This window comes from Neoarius graeffei, chromosome 24, assembly GCF_027579695.1.
Source record: "Neoarius graeffei isolate fNeoGra1 chromosome 24, fNeoGra1.pri, whole genome shotgun sequence".
NCBI classification, from domain to species: Eukaryota; Metazoa; Chordata; class Actinopteri; order Siluriformes; family Ariidae; genus Neoarius; species Neoarius graeffei.
Genome location: NC_083592.1, coordinates 42,712,554 through 42,725,357, shown reverse-complemented (window position 1 = coordinate 42,725,357; position 12,804 = coordinate 42,712,554). Strand labels below are relative to the sequence as shown.

Sequence of the window (12,804 nt, the reverse complement as noted above, 5' to 3'; positions counted from 1 at the left end):
TGTCCTGTTTTGTTGCATTACAAGCTGGAATTAAAATGGATTTTTGGGGGGTTAGCACCATTTGATTTACACAACATGCCTACCACTTTAAAGGTGCAGATTGTTTTTGTATTGTGACACAAACAAAAATTAAGATGAAAAAACAGAAATCTGGAGTGTGCATAAGTATTCTAACCCCCCCCCCAAAAAAAAGTCAATACTTTATAGAGCCACCTTTTGCTACAGTTACAGCTGCAAGTCTCTTGGGGTATGTCTCTATTAGTTTAGCACATCGAGCCACTGGAATTTTGTCCATTCCTCAAGGCAAAACTGCTCCAACTCCTTCAAGTTAGATGGGTTGCGTTGGCGTACAGCAATCTTTAAGTTATGCCACAGATTCTCAATTGAATTGAGGTCTGTGCTTTGACTAGGCCATTCCAAGACATTTAAATGTTTCCCTTTAAATCACTCCAGTGTAGCTTTAGCAGTATGTTTAGGGTCATTGTCCTGCTAAACCGTGAACCTTCCTCCCAGTCTAAAACCTCTGGCCAACTCAAACAGGTTTTCCTCCAGAATTGCCCTGTACTTAGTGCCATCCATCTTTCCTTCAGTCCTGGCCAGCTTTTCTGTCCCTGCAGATGAAAAACATCCCCACAGCATGATGCTGCTACCACCATGCTTCACTGTCGGAATGGTGTTCTCAGGGTGTTGGGTTTGTACCACACATGACATTTCCCATGATGGCCAAAACGTTAAATTTTTGTCTCATCTGACCAGAGAATCTTCTTCCATGTGTTTGGGGAGTCTGCCACATGCTGTTGGGCAGACTCCAAATGCGATTTTTTTAAGCAATGACTTTTTCTGGCCACTCTTCCATAAAGCCCCACTCTGTGGAATGTCTGGCTTAAAGAGGTCCTATGAACAGATACTCCCATCTCCGCTGTGGATTTTGCAGATCCCTCAGCGTTATCGTTGGTATCTTTGTTGCATCTCTGATTAATGCCCTCCTTGCCTGGTCTGTGAGTTTTGGTGGGTGGCCTTCTCTTGTCAGGTTTGTAGTGTTGACATAGTCTTTCCATTTTGCTATAATGGATTTAATGGTGCTCCCTGGGATATTCAAAGTTTGGGATGTTTTTTATAACCCAACCCTGATCTATACTTATCCACAACTTTGTCTCTGACCTGTTTGGAGTGCTCCTTGGTTTTTCTTGTTGCTTGCTTAGTAGTGTTGCAGAGTCAGGGTCCTTCCAGAACAGGTTGATTTATACAGACATGTGACAGATCATGTGATACTTTGATTGCACACAGGTGGATCTTAATCAACTAATTATGTGACTTATGAAGTGAATTGGTTGGACCAGCTCTTATTTAGGGGTTTCATATGAAAGGGGGTGAATACTTATGCACACTCCAGGTTTCTGTTTTTTCATCTTAATTATTGTTTGTGTCACAAGAAAAAAAAATGTGCACCTGTAAAGTGGTAGGCATGTTGTGTATATCAAATGGTGCTAACCCTCCAAAAATCCATTTTAATTCCAGCCTGTAATGCAACAAAACAGAACAAACACCAAGGGGGATGAATACTTTTGCAAGGCACTGTAAAGCAGTGAACACACACATGAACACACACAAGTCAGCAATGAGCACATACACATACCCAGAGCAGTGGGCAGCTATGCTACAGCACCCAGAGAGTAGTTGGGGGTTAGGTGCCTTGCTCAAGGGCATTTCAGCCGAAGCCTACTCCATGTTAACCTAACTGTATGTCTTTGTACCGTGGAGGAAACCGGAGCACCCGGAGGAAACCCATGCAGACATGGGAAGAACATGCAAACTCCACGCAGAAAGGCCCCTGTCGGCCACTGGGCTCGAACTCAGAACCTTCCTGGGGTGAGGCGACAGTACTAACTGCTACACCACCATGCTGCCTCTAATGAGGAGTTGTTTAGGAAGATGATCAATGAAAAACGTAGTCAGTTGGAAATACTCAAAGATCCTCTCCATATTTGGGAAATATTTATTGTAATTGTTTAAAAAAAAGGATTTAGCATGCATGTCTTCAGCAAGATACAATAAAGGCACACAGTCATGCAATAATTAACAGTTATTCCATGAAATCAAGTTGTACATGAGATTGAGTGGAATAACTGTTTTATTCTATTCACATTCACTGGATTTTAAGAAACAGAGCATTTTTATTTTTATTTTTTGCAAATTTGATAAATAAAATCTTCATACAAAACGTCCAACCAAATCATTTCCGCTTAGAAGGTAAACAAACTGGCAAAATGACAGTAGCAATTTGTGAAAAATGCTATAATAATAATCCTTGAAAAATAAAAAAAGATATGTTCTTCCCATCAAATACTTTCATTACATATTTTGTTGCTTTTTTGTATTTTTGGGGTTTTGTTTTCAAGTAGAGTTTTTATTTCGTCCTCGGTTGTTCCAGCAACATGCTCCGCCATTTTGTTTTTCTCTACTCATGGTATATGAGCTGATATCCTAGTATTAGAGTAGCCAATCAGAGCGCATGGTTGCTCATATCCACTGGATGTGGATAGAATAATGTATGAATATACTGTATGTGTAATTAGACAGAAGTATTTTGGGCAATACACAAAGGCATTAGAGTAAAGTCCGATAAAACATTGTTTATGATACTTGAAACAGTTTACAGTACAAACTAGCTGTCCATGTCTCAGTAACAAGTAATGCAAATTAGATTTAAGCCCATACAATATAATCGTCTCCAGATTTGTTAGCACTAGGCAAAAATAATATAAATTAAATAATACCAAAAGGCTAATATGATCATAGTTTAAGTGCTGTCTCATCAATATGCAGCTCTGAAACAACACCAAGGGTCAACGAAAGTACAACTGGAATCTGGTATTGTAGATAGATGAGACCAAAATAAAACTTTTTGGCCATAGACAGCATCATTTGCATGCTTGGAGAAAAGAACTGTATAGACAAAAGATCACCTGATTGTCAGAGGTAAAACATGATGGTGGATCACTGAGGCCGAGCCGATGTTTGTGGTTGGTGGTTCGGGGGCTTTTGTAAAGATTGATGATATGATTTCTCTATGTGCCAGGACATTTTAAACCAAAGCCTGGTTTCCACCATCATGACCATAAATTATCATAAACATACATCCTATAATTAAACAGTTGGATGAACACAATATCAGTGTTTTTCAATGACCACCTCATTTGAACCCAAATAAAAACGTGAACTGAAGAGGAAAATCCACATGCACAAACCAATGAATATGAAGTAGCTTGAAATTTTCTGCATGAAGGAGTGGTGAAAGATCCTCTATAAGTGTCTCCAACCATGCTAGACATTACAGGAAGTGACTCCGTGTTGTTTTCTCTCCAGGGAAGGCTTTGCCAAATATTTATTGTGGGAGAGTTTAAATATAAGTTGTATATAAGGAGGTTCACATGAAAGCAAGTATGTTCTTTACAGGCTTGTAGTACTCGAGTCCAGGACTCAGACTCGAGTCCAACTCGTGCCCTAATTTTCAGGACTCGTGACTTGACTTAGACTTGAGCATTGATGACTCGGACTCGTATATTAACTGCATTCGGACTTGTAAGTTGGAGACAAGGACTCAGATTTTTTCTTTATTTTTTGTCTCGTCTCGTCTCGTCTCGTCTTCTTCCGCTTATCCGGGACCGGGTTATTTTTTGTAACATGCCATAATAATTTGGCATAAGATATTTATATCTACATTAAGTTTTATACTAATCTCATGCAAGAGAATGCACATTCACCTGTTCATACGTCATGTTCAGGAACAAACTAACATTAATGGCACTAAAATGCCAGGAGAGAAGCCCCTAGGACTGTCCACTTTGTTTATACAGACTTCACGTACACTGGGAAAAAATGCACTGCTATGTGTTCCATATGTAGAAGAACTATCGAGGAGACAACGAGGACAACCTCGAACTTTAATCGTCATTTGGTAAGACTCCACCCAGAGAAGGAAGTGACACACTATGTTCATTGCCCTGTTGATAGCGAGACTTGCTTGCTGAGCGATGAACTAGCTAGTGTTAACCCTCTCTCATGTTATTTGCCCTGTTGATAGTGGGTGGGGATTGCTGAGCCATGAACAAGCTTTTTATCTGTAGCCTATTAACTAAAATGGGGCAGTCAAGCAGTAACGTTAGTCCAACAGTCAGTGCGTTTACATGCACATCCAAATCGAGCTACTGTCGGTAATCGAGCTAAGGGTCCCAGCAGGGGTGCCAGAGAAATCCAATCCTACATGCACACAAGGAAATCGAGCTATTGTGTGAGGTACATTGTGCACCCAAGCCACAGGTGGCGCTACACGCCCCATCGTGTTGGTACACTTCTGGTTGTCGTCATGAAGAAGAGCTATTCAAGAGTATAAACAAAGTTATCAGTTCCATGTTCACACAAGAAGAACGACGACGAGGACAGCAACATCGATATATATATATATATATATATATATATATATATATATATATATATATATATATATATTCAACTCCTTAAGCTGAATGAGCATGAACTCTATCTCCTCATTGCTCCAGAAGTGCATGTTTCTACTACTGTTGTCATGCCGACCGAGGCTGTTGTGTTTCTCGCTTGTGGTCTCGTCACTCGTCATTTCCGGAAGGGGCAGTGCTGAAGTAAGTAGCTCGACTACGTAGCTCGATAGGGTTTACATGCACTAAGTAGCTCGGCTACAATCGCATAATCTAGGTCGCGTAGCTCGATTACGAGAAATCCAGTTCGGTTCGATTTCAGCCGAGCTAAGGTGTTTCCATGGCATTTAGAACTTCGATTTCAGTCGAGCTATGGCAGAAATTCGATTTTCTCTATGTGCATGTAAACACACTGACTGTAACAGAGACGGTTTCACATAAAGGCAGCAACAGCCACCATCAAATGGTGCGGGTGGAGTCTTGTTCCTGGACTCGACTCGGACTCGACTCGAAATTTTTTTTGATGACTTGGACTTGACTCTGACTTGAACACTGGGGATTCGATACTGGACTCGGACTTGAAGTTTAGTGATTCGACTACAACACTGGTTCTTTATAAATACCAAAAAAAAATATTCGGGAAAAAAAGGTTAATTGTTATTTAAGATCCGGGAGCATTTGATAGACCTGTACAGTAATTACATTTAATTAAACTGTTGTAGTTATAATGGGATATTGTTTAAGTAATATTATGGTGGCTCATTACCATTGGTGCAATTTACAAAGAATATTATGAGATATTATAGAAAGTTAAAGAAGAACAATAGTATTCTGTTGCTGCAAAGACTTTTTTTTTATCCTATCCAGAGGTGGACAAAGTACCCAATTTCATTACTTAAGTCAAAGTACAGATCCCGCTGGTCAAATGTTACTCCAGTACAAGTGAAAGTTATCCAGTCAAATTTTTTACTTAAGTTAAACTACTGAAGTATTTGCTTTTAAAAATACTTAAGTATTAAAAGTACATTTTCTGTCAATGCATCATTGTATTATTGCCACAACGCTTACAAAACCTAACGCTGTTACCAAAGACAGAAATGTGAATTCACAAAATGAACGCATGCTGTGCCATCATGGTGGTTTAACATTAAGCTAGCTAGTCAGTGAAACTCCACCTGACATGCTAGCAAATGCTTTTCAAACTTGAAATCATATTGGGTAGCTAACGCTACTAGAAAAGAAAGATTTCTACATTCTGTTTATTTGGTAAGATTATGCTAAAACATATTTCTGAAAGGACATCAGATAAGTTAACGTTATTCATGTTAACGTAACTCCGTTTTTACATGCTAGCTAACAGTGTCCAAGTTAACTAGCTATGTGTTATCATTAGCCAACTTGGCAACTTGGCGGGCAAATCCATAGAAAGTCATTTGACCAACCAAACTGCATAGCTACATTTGTAACATTATCGCTAACTCTAAAAGCACAGCCAACTTCATTGCAAGCTTTCTCTTGGAATAAAATGTTTATATACCTCAATATGCTTCTGCAGGTTGGATGGTGAGTTTTTGTAGGCCGCGATGTGGTTCGTTTTCAGCAAACAAAGCAAACATTTAAAACAAAACTAATCTTTAATCCTTGCAGAAAACTGAAACATGGGTTCTAGTTATGGCCATGGGTGCGTGCATTCCCCAGAAACACCGCCTCCTTCCATTCTGCCATCAACTGATCATGTTCAAATAATGCTGCCGAGAAATCATTGAACTTGATTTTATACAGTCTGTGGATGTGACGTGACCCTAGTGATTACTGATAGGCTCTCAGTGTCACCTGTGAAAAAACCAATCACATTTTAGAAGAAAAAAAAAACATCCACTTTCAAAGCTGCTTCATAGTAACGAGTAACGAGGACCTTGATAGAAATGTAGTGGAGTAAAAAGTACAATATTTGCCTTTCAAATGTAGTGAAGTTCTCATCTCATCTCATTATCTCTAGCCGCTTTATCCTGTTCTACAGGGTCGCAGGCAAGCTGGAGCCTATCCCAGCTGACTACGGGCGAAAGGCGGGGTACACCCTGGACAAGTCGCCAGGTCATCACAGGGCTGACACATAGACACAGACAACCATTCACACTCACATTCACACCTACGCTCAATTTAGAGTCACCAGTTAACCTAACCTGCATGTCTTTGGACTGTGGGGGAAACCGGAGCACCCGGAGGAAACCCACGCGGACACGGGGAGAACATGCAAACTCCGCACAGAAAGGCCCTCACTGGCCACGGGTAAAGTCTCATCTCATCTCATTATCTCTAGCCGCGTTATCCTGTTCTACAGGGTCGCAGGCAAGCTGGAGCCTATCCCAGCTGACTATGGGCGAAAGGCGGGGTACACCCTGGACAAGTCGCCAGGTCATCACAGGGCTGACACATAGACACAGACAACCATTCACACTCACATTCACACCTACGGTCAATTTAGAGTCACCAGTTAACCTAACCTGCATGTCTTTGGACTGTGGGGGAAACCGGAGCACCCGGAGGAAACCCACGCGGACACGGGGAGAACATGCAAACTCCGCACAGAAAGGCCCTCGCCGGCCACGGGTAAAGTCATAAATTAAAAAAAAAATAAAATAAATACTCAAGTAAAGTACAGATACTCAAAAAGTGTACTTAAGTACAGTACTCAAGTAAATGTACTTTGTTACTGTCCACCTCTGATCCTATCACTCAACTACATATTAGATTATTTAATTTTAAATCATGTACTCAAGAAACAAGATAGTGTGTTCCCATTAACACTACTAACACTCAGACGTATCACACACTGCATATTTTTAGCAAAAGGCATCAACTTCAAAATAAACCTATAACTACAAGCATCTCGAGACTGTTGCTGTGAAGGTAAAATCTAATTATTTTTTTTGGGGGGGGATGATACAGTAGGTGGTGCCTTTCTAGAACATCTTGCAGGGACAAAAAAGTTTCTTGTTGTCAAAACAAGTCCAAACACATCCCATGGGCAATGCCATTCTAGAGCAGTGCAGCTGAAATCTAAAAGTAGAGACGGTGCTCACGTTACACAGTCGCGCTGTTATTTCTGATGTTTACCCAATGATATGAACAGGAACCTAAGGGGTTACTAAGAGCGGTTACTAAGATTTTCTTCAGACACCACTAATAGACGGGCGCCAAGCCATTACTAGGGTGTATTACATTGCTGTACGGATGACGACTTGAAGGAAGTCTTTGAGAGATGCTATAAATGAGGTCTGTTTTTAGAAGAACTGTGGCAAACATTAGAAGGTGAGTTTGTTAAATCAGAACTATAAAAATAAATCACTGTCAAAGATTCAGAGGTTTTCCAAAAAGCAAAAGCAGAATGGCTTTAAAACTCCAAATATCATGAATGTCATAACAGATTGCAGAATTGTGAACCAAAATGAAGATGAATCTGTTTAAAAGGTTAATAGTTTCTCTTGTCTTTCACGTTCATGCACAATTTAACATTTATATGGCAGCCTATATTGCAAAACATTATGCCAAAATAAAGCATTCATATTTTTGCGCTATTCTAACTGTATTTTTCCTTTTACATATTTAAATGTATTATTTTATAAATTTTTTTTTAAATAAGTATTTTTCTTGTTTTTTTTTTCTTTGCTGTGACAATTTTTATGATCATGCCACAAAACTGAAAAAAAAAAATAAAATAAATAAATAAATAATAATAATAATAATAATAATAATAATAATAATAATAATAATAATAATAAATGGCTCGATAGATAAAAACAATTATAACATCTCAGCTTTAACCAGTTACACTCTTTACAACATGATTGCTATATCACTGCAAAAATCCCAAAACAGAAGTCAGGGTGTTTTATTTATTTTTTTTTTTTAATGCTGTAAACAAGTACAGCTTGCTCCCTCCTTTGGTGAGAAAAAGTGCAACCTCCATAATAATAATAATAATAATAATAATAATAATAATGTGTGGAAAGAGCAGGAAGGTGCTCTGTGTTTTAAGTGAAGGAGCGACTGACCGTGTCGGCCTTTTGTGTCCCCAGGGGGCAGAGTGCATCCTCTGTGTGCCCCCAGACTCCCATGGGCCTCATTCAGAGTTAATGTACCAGACAGCACAGATTACTTACTTTGAAGGCTCTCCACTTGCCGAAAGAATCCCACACCTCCTTGCCTGAACTCCGAAGTTCTGTTATCAGAGCTAAGGGGCAAAGCTTCTGAGGCCTACTGCAGCATCAGTCAAAGAAAAAAAAATGAATGAAAAGAAAAGGGTGAAAGTAGCATTCTGGGTGGCTGAGTGTGAACTAATAAGCATCACTATATCCCTGTGTTTATGCCTGACCGCCTGCTGGTTGATTCTAAGTGCAAGCGTAATGGCCAACTACAGTAGATTTAGTACTTCTGAATGTGTTATATACATTTTAATCCAATCTTCAAAATAAGCTTTTAGACATTTTTGGAAAAGATAAGCACTACTAATAAAGAAACAGGATTTTTTTTTTTAAGTATGTTTGAATTTGACAACTCCAGTACCATTTAGTTTCATTTACAGGTCATTATTAAAGAGTCACTTGGCCATTTAATAACATTAGAGCTACGAAACAAAGAAGGAACATATATATATATATATATATATATATATATATATATATATATATATATATATATATATATAAGTCTTAGGCACATGTAACAAAATGCTGGAGACCAAAAATGGCTTAAAAAATAATGAAATGAAACATTTTAACATAAAAAAAAAACTATGAACAGCAGTACGCCATAATAAATTAAACAAAATCAATATTTGGTGTGAGACGACCCTTTGCGTTAAAAAAAATAGTAGTCTCAGGTACAGTGAGTGCAGTTTTATACGGAAATGAGCTGTAGGTTTTACTGAGCATCTTACAGAACCAGCCACAGTTCTTCTGGACACTTTGACTGTCACACTTGCTTCTTCATCTTCACTTACTATTTCAAAACCCAGTAGCCTTCATTATGTTTTGTTTTTTATCTTAAAAGTGGTCTCTTATGTAATATACTGCTGAGATACAAACTTTTTTTTCTGTAACATTTAATTTTGTGCTGGAAAACGAACAACCGTTTGGAACTCTGAAATGTTTTTTTTGTACTGACTTGATAATGTCGACGTCATAAAATAGAAATCGACAAAGTTTGTATAGGGTGCCTAAGACTATCTTAAGATAATGAAGATAAGATGTAAAAAGTGTGATTAAGTAAAGATTTGACACTAAAAGCATTGCTACAGTGACTGACTACATGTTCTGCATTATTGACATTTTAATCACTATTGCATAAAAAAAATCCCTTAAACACCTGACTTATTATTTAATGACTCATCTTAAAGCTAGACAGCCTTTTGATTTCATGAAATCAGTGAAATTTAGTTCCCTCTGAAATTTGGTCATTGTGATATATGTTTATTTCTGCAATCTCTCAAAAAAAAACAAAAAAAAAATAACCCAGGCCATTCTGTGGCTGGGAAGTTATTTAATTTAAGGGGATTCCTGAGCAAATAATGTGCATGAAATCGCTCGCTTCGCGCAGTCAAGCAGACAGAGGAAGTTTGTGTGTGCATGCGCAGGTTTACCTTCTTCTTCTTCTTCTTCTTCTGGGTTTTACAGCAGCTGGCATCCACAGTGTTGCATTACTGCCATCTACAGATTTACCTTGACCGTGCACTGAGAGTTACATCATTCTGTCGCTAAACGAACAGCTGATCACACCGAGGTGCTCGCTGACCGCCAATATTTATTAGTTTGGTCCTGCATTTCCTTTCCTTTGCAACATAATGTCTTTTCTTCTCGCTTTCCATTACTGTAGTCGGTCTTTCACGTTTCATTCGCACACTCACGTCCTCCATTTTTCTCTCCTGTTTCAAATTTGTATCCTACAATGCCTTACGTGAACAGGGAAAGCCCACCATGTGACGCATGATGTAGTATCTTGAATTGGGTCATGGTGAAGCGGGAAAAAATAGCTGAGAATTTAGGGCCACATGGCCTTAAATTCATTAATGGTTCTATTTTATTTTATTTTTTTTCATAAAATTGGAAGTCTGTGATTCAAATTCAGTAGCTTTTGGTCCAGTAAACAAAAATAATTGGGTGTCAGGGAAAATTATTTTTATGACCTACACTTGAAAAATCTGAAAGGCAGTCTACCTTTAAAGCATTTTATTCAGTAACTACTATGACTTATTTAGGAAAATTATGTAGTAACAACAGTGAGAAATGTAGGTCTGGCTCACACTGATAAGCCCTGGGAGCTTAAATGGTTAACATGTACAGGTTACTGTTATTTTACCATTTTATTACTGACTTATTACAACCATAATTACTGCCTAATTATTTAGAAACAACAAAAAAATTAACGTGCAACTTATGGATAAATACAACCTCTTACCACTATTTTCCCAATTTATTGTTGGGGTAATATCGTTACTGTTACAAGTACTGCTTTATTGTTTAGTAACGACAAGGAAATGTGTGGCCAAATACAATTTTTTAAAAGTAGCTTTATGGCACCATTACACATGTATTACAGAGCTGTGAACTACTACTATGGATATTGGCTTCATCCAGTTGATGTCAATAACAGACTGGAAAATGTGCTATTTCAAATTTTATATGTTAAAACTACATATCAGTGATTGTTATTACTTTAGGACAGCTGTTAAAGTGATGCCATTAAACTTCGGAAAGTCTTTCATCAGTTTTGTAATCACTGATGATGTTAAAAACACCACACCACCACAGACGTCCACTCTGATCGATTATACACTCAGACATGAGATGCCTTCCATATAACTATTGTATTACTACTTCTTCACAATACTTCTTTTCTTTCTTCATGCAAAAAGAATGTTCAATCATTTCATTTACATCGCTGGCAGATTTCTTCATCCAGAGCTGCAGACGTGCTTTATAGTCTCCATTAAAAAAAAAAAATACCCTCAAGCTAGTACAAATAGGCCAGGGTCTAAGAATACCAAAGCCCTGTTAGAGAGACATGTACACATGTCAAAAACAGAGAACAAATCTGGGGTTTAAAGTCAAGGTTTGTTTTCCTCCAAAGTAGGTTTAATCCCCACTTCATTCTTTCATCTTCATTTGAAGACAGCTGAGAGTGAAGTCCTGTCCCGATATTTTTTCAAAACATAGTTTTCTTTTTCTTTGTAAACTGTGTTTTGGGATTTAAAAAAAAAATATATATATATATATATATATATATATATATATATATATATATATATATATATATATATATATATATATATATATATATATATATATATATATATATATATATATATATATATATAATGTTTTTGAAAATGGCGGCATGGTGGTGTAGTGGTTAGCGCTGTCGCCTCACAGCAAGAAAGTCCTGGGTTCGAGCCCCGGGGCCGGCGAGGGCTTTTCTGTGTGGAGTTTGCATGTTCTCCCCGTGTCCGCGTGGGTTTCCTCCGGGTGCTCCGGTTTCCCCTACAGTCCAAAGACATGCAGGTTAGGTTAACTGGTGACTCTAAATTGACCGTAGGTGTGAATGTGAGTGTGAATGGTTGTCTATGTGTCAGCCCTGTGATGACCTGGCGACTTGTCCAGGGTGTACCCCGCCTTTCGCCCGTAGTCAGCTGGGATAGGCTCCAGCTTGCCTGCGACCCTGTAGAAGGATAAAGCGGCTAGAGATAATGAGATGAGATGTTTTTGAAAATGCATCTCTGTGTACAAGCCCACTGCGGTTTTGTGTGTGTTATGAATGTGCTTGGACTCTGTTTATCATGGACACTGACCAGGTTGTTACTTTGTGGTCTGTAACTTCTTATTTGACACGATGTTTGCAATTTAATTTTGATTTTGTTTTTATTACATCCTCATGTGGCAACACCAGAATATGATATGCACAGCAAATGAGATTTTGGCTTTGGATTTCAAGACTTGGCGCGTATTGATTTTGTATTCAAGTGTAACCTTAAGCAATAGTCCCAGCTCATGTTCAGTCCACACATATAAATTCTTGTGTTTGTCATTTTTTTTGTTTCAGGACTGTGGATTTTTTTTAATGGGGCATGTCACCACAAAATATTTCTCGTTGCTAAAAAATTTAAAAGTTGTTTGCTGAGATATTCTAAATCTACATTTAATTTAATTTGGTGCAGCCAATACACTGTAAAAAATTTTACGGGCGGGTGTTGATTGAACATAGATTTTACATATCATTTGACTCAGAAATGTCATTTTCACTTACAACCAACTAAACCAGGTCGGCCTAATACACTTTCTCTCATTGTGATATC

General features: G+C 38.2%; 1 protein-coding gene across 3 annotated transcripts in view; it reads right to left on the bottom strand.

The window, feature by feature from the left end:
- arl15a (ADP-ribosylation factor-like 15a) overlaps window positions 1-12,804 on the bottom strand; it is a 152,391-nt gene that overhangs the window by 33,903 nt on the left and 105,684 nt on the right. The gene's annotated exons all lie outside the window — the stretch shown is intronic.